The 11,441-nt window shown below is 45.4% G+C and overlaps 1 protein-coding gene and 1 long non-coding RNA gene across 2 annotated transcripts in view; one reads left to right on the top strand and one right to left on the bottom strand.

The window, feature by feature from the left end:
- LOC139751757 (uncharacterized) overlaps positions 1-11,441 on the top strand; it is a 238,112-nt gene that overhangs the window by 99,029 nt on the left and 127,642 nt on the right. The window contains exon 3 of the long non-coding RNA XR_011713415.1: positions 11,315-11,418. This is a non-coding gene — a long non-coding RNA (uncharacterized lncRNA). The remainder of the gene's footprint in view (positions 1-11,314; positions 11,419-11,441) is intronic.
- LOC139751756 (uncharacterized) overlaps positions 1-11,441 on the bottom strand; it is a 230,988-nt gene that overhangs the window by 126,391 nt on the left and 93,156 nt on the right. The gene's annotated exons all lie outside the window — the stretch shown is intronic.

Here is an 11,441-nt window from a genome sequence, read left to right as displayed (position 1 = left end):
ATGAAGATTAAAATTCGTTGGTTATATACACACAGATTCATCCCCCTTTTTTTTCCTTCTTCTTCCAGGGACACATGGAAGTGCTACGGAAAGTATGACAGTTCTGTTAGATTTCATGGTAGGATTTTCCTTTCGTTCTATCCTGTTATATTCCATGAAGGCACACTTCACCAATACAAGATTTTTTTTCTTTTTTTTCCATTCTTCTTTCTACCGGCTGTTGCCTCCGGAGTTCTGTCCTGACCTCATCTTCTACTCAGAACGAGAACAGATAGATTCAAAGTTCATAAACGGATAAGCTAGGCGTGGACTAACACCACCTTCACCGAAGTATTATCAAGCGTACGTTTTTTTACTACAGTCTCCCCCGTATTTACTCTCTGATTCTAACACTATTTTCTTTACATGTTCTTTCCTTCGTTTATCCATGACGTGTCTCCTCCACGCCTTTCTCTTGACATGAGTCGACTCTTACGTCATACCCTTGCCTGGCTTTCTCTCTCTCTCTCTCTCTCTCTCTCTCTCTCTCTCTCTCTCTCTCTCTCTCTCTCTCCACAATACTCGCACCACACACATCTCCCCTCCCTCCCGCCACGTACTTCCACTGTTAACCCTCCACTGTGTCCACGTCACTTTCCCCTTTTCTTGTCTGTCTCTTCCTCCTCCTCCTCCTCCTCCTCCTCCTGTCTTATCTCCCATTCACTGACTTCCTCCCCTAACCCAGCCTCCGTCACCACTCCCTACCCTCCTCCTCACCTCACCTCTCCCCACCGTGGTGTTCTGGTAGGGACAATCTGCGTTGGGGGATGTTTATGACGGTGAAGGTCGCGTCCCTCAGATTTCCCGTCATTGTCCAGGAGCCTCGAGGGAGGAGGGAGGCTCCCGCTGGCCGTGGGGGCAGAGAGAGAGAGAGAGAGAGAGAGAGAGAGAGAGAGAGAGAGAGAGAGAGAGAGAGAGAGAGAGAGAGAGAGAGAGATGATCCTCTACGGACTGAGCATCGCCAGAAATACCTCGACACCTTCTTTACTGAGTCATTTCCACGGTCGCAGCGTGAGGCGATGATTGTCGATCGACCAAATAGCACCCTGGGGGGGCGTACACCAGGGTGGGGTTCTGCGTGCTCCGCTGTCCAACGTTTATCTCAAAAACATTATTACTTAAATAGCCGGAACCCCTGTCGTATCTCCCTCCTTCCTCTTACTTGCACAATAACAATTGTTCAAGTCGCAGTGGCAGTAGTATTAACAGTAGTAGTAGTAGTAGTAGTAGTAGTAGTAGTAATAGTAGTAGCAGTAGTAGTAGTAGTAGTAGTAGTAGTAGTAATAGTAGTAGCAGTAGTAGTAGTAGTAGTAGTAGGAGCAACAGAAGTAGTAGTAGTAGTGATGGAAGTTTCATAAAACATGAGTGATGCAGCACAAGCTTATGAAATTTGCTTTCGAAGCAAAAAAAAAAAAAAAAATGAAATAAAAATAAATACACGGGGACTAACTTCGAAAGATAAGAGAAATGCTTTGAATACGCACGCACCTGTCGTGAGGTAACCTTATGACACACACACACACACTCTGGTTCATGAGGCAACACCCGACGACCAAAAAGGGGGAGGGGGTGAGGAGGCGGGGATGATGAGGAACGCCCTCCCCCTGAGCTGTGGACGATGAGGAGATGAGGATCATGTGGAGGAGGAGGAGGGGACACGACACGACGACAACCTATGAGGGGGATTCTACCTCACGACCATCAGGACACACGAGCACGACGACCATCAGGGGACACGAGCACGACGACCATCAGGACACACGAGCACGACGACCATCAGGGGACACGAGCACGAGACTTAGCAAATACACATCAACACGAAAATGAAGCTTTATTCTTTCCCTTCAAATACTACATATTCCAGACAGCCAGAGGACGTAAAAGCCTTATGTTGGAGACGTGCTCGAGTAACACTGGAGGAGGAGGGGAAAAAAAGACATGCCCTAAACCCTATACAATAAAAATGTAAAGAAATGAGGTGCAACCTCATGAATGTTAAGTTCCCTCCTCACGTAAACCAGACAATGTGAGGAGGAGGCACAGACGCTACGGGGGCCCACCTGAACTGGCCTCCCCTTCAAGTCGAGGACATCAGATCCAAAGACCCTTCAGTGACCCCCACGACTATTCACCCGCGTTCACAACACCTGCAGAACACACACACACACACACACACACACACACACACACACACCACAGGACTTCCAGTACTCTGCTGCACCACTACGAAACACGCCCCCCCCACCCCAGGCTTGGCCCTCAATCCTCACCAAAAAAAGCAAAAAAACATGTGTCGAGCGGAATTATCAATCAACGGAGAGAGAGAGAGAGAGAGAGAGAGAGAGAGAGAGAGAGAGAGAGAGAGAGAGAGAGAGAGAGAGAGAGAGAGAGAGAGAGAGAGAGAGAAATTACTGAGGGATGAAGGTCTGAGCAAAACGTATTAGTCTTCAATAATTGAAAATCCGCTCAGTTCCACATAAAACCTGACCTCTATAAATACCTCTCTCCTCGGGAATTAAATAAAGAGTAATATATATATATATATATATATATATATATATATATATATATATATATATATATATATATATATATATATATATATATATTTTTTTTTTTTTTTTTTTTTTTTACTTTGTCGCTGTCTCCCGCGTTTGCGAGGTAGCGCAAGGAAACAGACGAAAGAAATGGCCCAACCCCCCCCCCCCATACACATGTACATACGCACGTCCACACACGCAAATATACATACCTACACAGCTTTCCTTGGTTTACCCCGAACGCTTCACATGCCTTGATTCAATCCACTGACAGCACGTCAACCCCTGTATACCACATCGCTCCAATTCACTCTATTCCTTGCCCTCCTTTCACCCTCCTGCATGTTCAGGCCCCGATCACACAAAATCCTTTTCACTCCATCTTTCCACCTCCAATTTGGTCTCCCTCTTCTCCTCGTTCCCTCCACCTCCGACACATATATCCTCTTGGTCAATCTTTCCTCACTCATTCTCTCCATGTGCCCAAACCATTTCAAAACACCCTCTTCTGCTCTCTCAACCACGCTCTTTTTATTTCCACACATCTCTCTTACCCTTACGTTACTTACTCGATCAAACCACCTCACACCACACATTGTCCTCAAACATCTCATTTCCAGCACATCCATCCTCCTGCGCACAACTCTATCCATAGCCCACGCCTCGCAACCATACAACATTGTTGGAACCACTATTCCTTCAAACATACCCATTTTTGCTTTCCGGGATAATGTTCTCGACTTCCACACATTTTTCAAGGCTCCCAAAATTTTCGCCCCCTCCCCCACCCTATGATCCACTTCCGCTTCCATGGTTCCATCCGCTGACAGATCCACTCCCAGATATCTAAAACACTTCACTTCCTCCAGTTTTTCTCCATTCAAACTCACCTCCCAATTGACTTGACCCTCAACCCTACTGTACCTAATAACCTTGCTCTTATTCACATTTACTCTTAACTTTCTTCTTCCAAACACTTTACCAAACTCCGTCACCAGCTTCTGCAGTTTCTCACATGAATCCGCCACCAGCGCTGTATCATCAGCGAACAACAACTGACTCACTTCCCAAGCTCTCTCATCCCCAACAGACTTCATACTTGCCCCTCTTTCCAAGACTCTTGCATTTACCTCCCTAACAACCCCATCCATAAACAAATTAAACAACCATGGAGACATCACACACCCCTGCCGCAAACCTACATTCACTGAGAACCAATCACTTTCCTCTCTTCCTACACGTACAGAATGGAAAAAGGTGAGAACAATGGAAGTAAGGGGAGTGGGGGAGGAATGGGATATATTTAGGGAATCAGTGATGGATTGCGCAAAAGATGCTTGTGGCATGAGAAGAGTGGGAGGTGGGCTGTTTAGAAAGGGTAGTGAGTGGTGGGATGAAGAAGTAAGAGTATTAGTGAAAGAGAAGAGAGAGGCATTTGGACGATTTTTGCAGGGAAAAAATGCAATTGAGTGGGAGAAGTATAAAAGAAAGAGACAGGAGGTCAAGAGAAAGGTGCAAGAGGTGAAAAAAAGGGCAAATGAGAGTTGGGGTGAGAGACTATCAGTAAATTTTAGGGAGAATAAAAAGATGTTCTGGAAGGAGGTAAATAGGGTGCGTAAGACAAGGGAGCAAATGGGAACTTCAGTGAAGGGCGTAAATGGGGAGGTGATAACAAGTAGTGGTGATGTGAGAAGGAGATGGAATGAGTATTTTGAAGGTTTGTTGAATGTGTCTGATGACAGAGTGGCAGATATAGGGTGTTTGGGTCGAGGTGGTGTGCAAAGTGAGAGGGTTAGGGAAAATGATTTGGTAAACAGAGAAGAGGTAGTAAAAGCTTTGCGGAAGATGAAAGCCGGCAAGGCAGCAGGTTTGGATGGTATTGCAGTGGAATTTATTAAAAAAGGGGGTGACTGTATTGTTGACTGGTTGGTAAGGTTATTTAATGTATGTATGACTCATGGTGAGGTGCCTGAGGATTGGCGGAATGCGTGCATAGTGCCATTGTACAAAGGCAAAGGGGATAAGAGTGAGTGCTCAAATTACAGAGGTATAAGTTTGTTGAGTATTCCTGGTAAATTATATGGGAGGGTATTGATTGAGAGGGTGAAGGCATGTACAGAGCATCAGATTGGGGAAGAGCAGTGCGGTTTCAGAAGTGGTAGAGGATGTGTGGATCAGGTGTTTGCTTTGAAGAATGTATGTGAGAAATACTTAGAAAAGCAAATGGATTTGTATGTAGCATTTATGGATCTGGAGAAGGCATATGATAGAGTTGATAGAGATGCTCTGTGGAAGGTATTAAGAATATATGGTGTGGGAGGCAAGTTGTTAGAAGCAGTGAAAAGTTTTTATCGAGGATATATATATATATATATATATATATATATATATATATATATATATTGGAAAGGATCACAAAGATATTCCTATGAGTCCACGGGGAAAATGAAACACGAAAAGTTCCCAAGTGCACTTTCGTGTAATAGTCACATCATCAGGGGAGACACAAGAGAGAAATATAACAGTCAGTTATATATATATATATATATATATATATATATATATATATATATATATATATATATATATATATATATATATACACCTTTTGACGCTACTGGATTTAACCAGGTCAATGGAAGGAGTACACACTCGCCGAGGAACTTCTCGCCCCTAAGGAGTCCATCAATACCCCGCTACTGACTGCAACGCACACTCGAAGTGGCAGGAACCCCAGATAAGTAGATCCTGGGGTTAAATACTAAAAGATGATGATGATTATATAACACCTCTTAATTACAATATATTAAAATTTCCATCAGCATGGGTTAATCACTTTATTTATTTATCTTTTTTTTTTTTTTTTTGCTATGACACCAACCAACTGAAAAACGAGGACGCATTTTTCTTTTTCTTTTTCTTTTTTTTGTTTTTTTAAAATATGAAAAAGATGATTGAAAGTAAAGATTATGAACGAACGATGCTGCTACGAGACGAGGTGGTGTCTCATACCTTCTGTATGCAAATGAGGCATTAATTATGCCAGGGACATCAGAGGCAAAGTGCGAGTTTTTGGTCACTTAGTCAAGGCTGAAGTTTCCTCTCCGTCGCTAATTATGGAAACCACACTGAGCACGACCCCTGAACTTCTCGACACGACTCTTAAGCACGATGGTACGACCCTTTGAATCACCTCAGCACGACGGTACGACCCTTTGAACACCTCAGCACGACTTGCGAGCACGACGGTACGACCCTTTGCATCGCCTCAGCACGACTTGCGAGCGTGACGGTACGAAACTTTGAATCACCTCAGCACGACTTGTGAGCACGACGGTACGACCCTTTGAACACCTCAGCACGACTTGTGAGCACGACGGTACGACCCTTTGAACACCTCAGCACGACTCCTATCGCCTACATGATATGGTCATCGAATGGTGTTTTAATCCTTTCCCTGCCCCCCCCCCCCCCCCCAACACACACACACACACACACACACACACACACTACAAGGATTCGACACTACAACTGTGACCTGTGCATCTACAACACAGTATACCTCCAACTCGCACATACACTCTTTACTTTCTGCGTCTCCAACACACTGTACCCTCTACATCTCCAACACACTGAACCCTCTACATCTCCAACACACTGTACCCTCTACATCTCCAACACACTGTACCTTCAACATCTCCAACACATTGTACCCTGAACATCTCCAACACACTGTACCCTCTACATCTCCAACGCACTGTACCCTCTACATCTCCAACACACTGTACCCTCTACATCTCCAACACACTGTACCCTCTACATCTCCAACACACTGTACCTTCAACATCTCCAACACATTGTACCCTGAACATCTCCAACACACTGTACCCTCTACATCTCCAACGCACTGTACCCTGTACATCTCCAACACACTGTACCCTCTACATCTCCAACACACTGTACCCTCTACATCTCCAACACACTGTACCCTCTACATCTCCAACACACTGTACCCTCTACATCTCCAACACACTGTACCTTCTACATCTCAACACACTGTACCCTCTATATCTCCAACACACTGTACCCTCTACATCTCCAACACACTGTACCCTCTACATCTCCAACACACTGTACCCTCTATATCTCCAATACACTGTACCCTCTACATCTCCAACACACTGTACCCTCTACATCTCCAACACACTGTACCCTCTACATCTCCAACACACTGTACCTTCTACATCTCCAACACAATGTACCATCTGCATCTCCAACACACTGCACCCTCTACATCTCCAACACACTGTACCTTCTACATCTCCAACACAATGTACCATCTGCATCTCCAACACACTGCACCCTCTACATCTCCAACATACTGTACCCTGTACATCTCCAAGACACTGTACCCTCTACATCTCCAACACACTGTACCTTCTACATCTCCAACACACTGTACCATCTGCATCTCCAACACACTACACCCTCTATACCCCCAACACCCCGTACCCTCCACTTCTACAGCACCCTACGTTCTCATCCCCCCCTCCCTCCCTCCCTCACAACCCTCCCACACTCCCTCCCTCCCCATCCCACACCCCAAGACTCCAAGAGGTAAGCCTTTCATTGCAAATTGCACCATCGTTAATTTACATGATAAATCCCACTGAGCCACTGGGGAACCGCCCCCCTTGCCCCGCCGCGCCCCGACTACCTTCATCCTCACATTTATCCAGTCCTCCTTTTCTTTTTATTTCTCTCTCTTTCCAATCATCTTCTCTTTATCGTTATCGGCGTGACACACATCACGGGCTACCGTAGTGTAAGGGTTGGCTTTGCCCGGCTGGAAGTTCACTCACGGGCCCGGCCGGGTTCGAGTCTGGGGCTACGGCAGTCGGTCCACGGTCAACCCAGCTGTTCATCCTCCCCTCGCGGCGGGTCAACAAACTGAGTACTTAGCTTGAGAGAGCAGAAGAGGGTGTTTTGAAGTGGTTTGGGCACATGGAGAGAATGAGTGAGGAAAGATTGACCAAGAGGATATATGTGTCGGAGGTGGAGGGAACGAGGAGAAGAGGGAGACCAAATTGGAGGTGGAAAGATGGAGTGAAAAAGATTTTGTGTGATCGGGGCCTGAACATGCAGGAGGGTGAAAGGAGGGCAAGGAATAGAGTGAATTGGAGCGATGTGGTATACCGGGTTGACGTGCTGTCAGTGGATTGAATCAAGGCAAGTGAAGCGTCTGGGGTAAACCATGGAAAGCTGTGTAGGTATGTATATTTGCGTGTGTGGACGTATGTATATACATGTGTATGGGGGGGGGGGGGGCCATTTCTTTCGTCTGTTTCATTGCGCTACCTCGCAAACGCGGGAGACAGCGACAAAGTATAATAAAATATATATATATATATATATATATATATATATATATATATATATATATATATATATATATATGCCACACTCATGATGGTGTGACGAGCAGCCCAGGTTGTGTGTGTGTGTGTGTGTGTGCCGGATCCTTCGAACTCTGTCGCTCCGTTAAACATCCTGACACTCACTCGGTCGTCATCCAATATTGTCACCGGCTGTTCGGATAATACCTTACCAAAGCCTGCTCCGAACCCGTCCCGTTCGAAACCTTCGTGCAGAAAGATGGCTGACCCCGTCTTTACCGTTTGGCGTGGGAAGGTCTATTGTTTGGCGGCTGTGAAGTGGTGATTTTATTTCCCTCCTCTCTCCTCCCTCCTACATCACAAGTGTGCGCTGGAGGGCGTGTGCGCCAGGAGTTGACCGTGCCTTAGCCTCCGTCTGCGGACAGGTGTTGTGTGTGGTGTGCCTGACGCCTGTCCGAGGCTTCGGTCATGATGGTCTGCTGATATGGTGTCGGGAGGCATGGCATAATGCTCCATCTGGGAGTGGAATGTCCCTCTACCATTTCTGATGGTGATGGAGGGCGGGTGGGAAAGGAAGGAAGGGAGGGAGGGAAGGAGGAGAAAAAGGTCAGGTCTTCTTGCTCCACTTGAATTTTTGACCTTGTTGTTCTTCCACAAGGGGGGGGGGGTCGAACCGGTTGCGTTTTCTCGTGCGAAAAGGGGTTGGTCACCTGGACTGTTTGGCAGGAGAGCCCTTCCTCCTTCTACTTCGTCTGCCCCTCCGAGATCTCTCTCTCTCTCTCTCTCTCCTGAATCGTGGGAGTTCTCTTCGAAGTGTTTACGTTCGTTTCCTCGATGGGATTTACCACAACTTTCTATCCTTTCCTTCGCCAGGCAGCGTAGGTGAGTTCGAATGTCAGGCAGCGTAGGTGAGTTCGAATGTCAGGCAGCGTAGGTGAGTTCGAATGTCAGGCAGCGTAGGTGAGTTCGAATGTCAGGCAGCGTAGGTGAGTTCGAATGTCAGGCAGCGTAGGTGAGTTCGAATGTCAGGCAGCGTAGGTGAGTTCGAATGCCAGGCAGCGTAGGTGAGTTCGAATGTCACAGGGTTGTGGAGGTAGTTAGTCCAACGGGAAGAGAACTTACCGTCTGTCTGCCTCCGTCTGCCACGTCAGGAGAGACGAGAAGACACTCTAGTGTACCTCGAAGGGTTTACATGGAACTGATGGCGCGCGGTTCGAATCATATCGAAACGTCCGAGGCTTCGAAGCGAGATGATTACAGTGCCGTCTCTTGCCATCGAGACATCTCTCTAAAGACTCGTTCGAAGCCTCAGTGAATGGTCTCGAACCCAAACATAACAAAACTCCTCCATCGGTTTCATTGGCCTTATATTCTACAACCAGTTTTCAAAATCATAAATTCAAAAGGAAAAAATAAATCTATTTATGTCGTCTGTTTAGTTAGTAAACATTCTTTTTTTTTCAAAGCTCCGAAACAGAGAATAGTATTTTGTAAAGTTACGAAGTCAACCTTTAATACTCTCCGCTGCAACTGCTGTCTGGTTTATTATTTATCTTTAGACCAAAATTTTCCCTTATACTTTTTTTCCTTAACGCCCAATTTATCCTTCATTTTTCTTCCTTTCCACAACATTTTCCCTTACACCAAATCTTTCTTTTTTTCCTTCCCCACTCGATGCTAAATATACTATTTAAAACCATCCCCTTCCCTTCATCCCCTCCCTCCCAAACCATCCCCAACCACCTCTCCACCTACCCACCCACCCTCCCTCAACAACAAGAACAACAACAACAAGAACAAACTCCAGTGCTGAGCGTTGACGTCCGAATCAATAATTATCAAAGGGCCTAATTACCAGAGTATCATAGTTTTCACAATTACGCCCGAAAACAATTCTTCCGGGCCAGCAGGACGGCAGCCTGAATGAAACGGACAAATTCGCCATAATTTAGATTTCCTGTGAATCTGGCTGCGCCACCGCCATTGCCGTCACCATCATCCCCCTGCCCCTAGTCAACAGTATATATATATATATATATATATATATATATATATATATATATATATATATATATATCATCCCTGGGGATAGGGGATTAAGAATACTTCCCACGTATTCCCTGCGTGTCGTAGAAGGCGACTAAAAGGGGAGGGAGCGGGGGGCTGGAAATCCTCCCCTCTCTTTTTTTTTTTTTTTTTTTTTTCCAAAAGAAGGAACAGAGGGGGCCAGGTGAGGATATTCCAAAAAAGGCCCAGTCCTCTGTTCTTAACGCTACCTCGCTAACGCGGGAAATGGCGAATAATGTAAAAGAAAAAAGAAAGAATATATATATATATATATATATATATATATATATATATATATATACTGGCCGCCGTTTATGAATTCGCGTTGTCATTTCTCCCGTAAATTATTCAGCCACAGATGACAAAATTCAGCTGCTGATACAGCTGCTTTACCATGCCCCCCCCCCCCCCCCCCCCCTAACCAGCAGAGGTGGAGGAGGTGGAGGAGGAGGAGGAAGAAGGAGGGGGAGAGGAGAGGAGACGGGCGGAAGGGAGGGAGGGAGGGGACATTCTCTCTCTCTCTCTCTCTCTCTCTCTCTCTCTCTCTCTCTCTCTCTCTCTCTCTCTCTCTCTCTCTCTCTCACATGCCTGGGAAGAACCAACAATTCTCATCACCCGGCCACCCCACCCCCTGCCTCCCAGATATACGAGAACTTCCCCAATAAAGAGCAAAACAATTGAATATATCCATCATGGAGAGATTACTCCTAGGGACCACCAGCGTCCCTGGAATTCTGATATCCATTTTTTAAAAGAGTTTTGTTTTTTCCCACGCAATTCTAACCGAATAAAAAACGTAGGCGTGTATATATATATATATATATATATATATATATATATATATATATATATATATATATATATATATATATATATATATATATCCACTAATAATCCTAACTAACCAATTAACAACACAGTTCAACTGCAAATACCATCCACTCCAGCCGCCTTGCCACAATTCACCTTACGCAAGACTTTCACCACCTCTCCTCTCTTCACCAAACCACTCTCCATGACCCTCGTATCAAATGAACAACAAAACAATTATATCTATCTTCAAAACAATGCAGTTTGATTGGCTATCATTTCTCTTTTTCAATGCTACCCGGTCTCTATTCTCTCTTCCAAATCAGGAATATGAATATTCTAGATATATCCAGTCAGCCAAAGCTCTGAAAATATAAAATTGAGCAAATGTCATCAAATTGTGCTGAAGCGACTTATGTAAAACCTGTCATCTTAATTCCCGGTTCTCATCTCTCTTCACAGGTGGGTTGCCATGACGAGTTATGGCAACAGGGGGCCACTTCCCCCGTGTGGCAGTGTTGCCGTTGCCACATCCTGGCAAACTCCCCCTTCCGCCACTTACCCAGGTTGGTAACATTGCAACAGTTTA

Source organism: Panulirus ornatus, chromosome 12 (genome assembly GCF_036320965.1).
Source record: "Panulirus ornatus isolate Po-2019 chromosome 12, ASM3632096v1, whole genome shotgun sequence".
In the NCBI taxonomy this organism is placed as follows: Eukaryota; Metazoa; Arthropoda; class Malacostraca; order Decapoda; family Palinuridae; genus Panulirus; species Panulirus ornatus.
The sequence above is the reverse complement of the archived record's forward strand: the minus strand, read 5'-3'. Positions and strand labels throughout refer to the sequence as shown.